This window comes from Aplysia californica, unplaced genomic scaffold (assembly GCF_000002075.1).
Source record: "Aplysia californica isolate F4 #8 unplaced genomic scaffold, AplCal3.0 scaffold00648, whole genome shotgun sequence".
NCBI classification, from domain to species: domain Eukaryota; kingdom Metazoa; phylum Mollusca; class Gastropoda; order Aplysiida; family Aplysiidae; genus Aplysia; species Aplysia californica.
The window spans coordinates 332124-332936 of NW_004797918.1; positions in this window are offsets into that span (position 1 = coordinate 332124).

Sequence of the window (813 nt, forward strand, 5' to 3'; positions counted from 1 at the left end):
AGTGGGGGGGGGGGGAGCAAGCGATCGAGAGAACGAGCAATCGAGAGAGAGAGAGCGAGCAAGAGAGACAGAGAGAGAGAAAGAGAGGAGAGAGAGAGAGAGAAAGAGAGAGAGAGAAAGAGAGAGAGAAAGAGAGAGAGAGAGAAGGAGGGAGAGACAAAGAGGAAAAAAGAAAACTACTTGTAGATCATAATGCATTATGAATTATTTCTGTTGTAAGTCTTTCTTTGCCATTACTGTCAGCAACTTAGAGGAAGATTTTCCACGAAAATGATTGTGTGATAATTTCCAGTTCTCTAAAAAGTCTAACAACATTATTCATGATACGTAATTGTTCACAATGCACGTTGTAGGTTTCCTTCGTAACCCTGACCAAAGACTTTCCTTGTAAGTACAATGTACAATATATGGAACAGAGACTATGAATGTACGGTCTGCAAGAGAACATCACACAATCCAGAGAGGCGCCTTTGAACCCTTTTCCATAAGATCTGAGCCACCCACCATGGGCCAAAAGATCGTTGTCTTGAGGAAAGGTGGCACTGAGAGAGAAAGACAGACAAATAGAGAGAGAGAATGTGAGGAAAAGAGAGAGGAGAAAAGAGAGAAAGAGACAGGAGGAAGAAAGAGGGAGAGTGAAAGTGAGAGGGATGGTAGAGATAGAGAGCGAGAGAGGGAGAGATAGATAGAGAGAGAGAGAGAGAGAGAGAGAGAGAGAGAGAGTGGGGGGGAGAGAGAGAGAAAGATAGAGAGAGGGATATATATATATATATATATATATATATATATATATATATATATATATATATATAT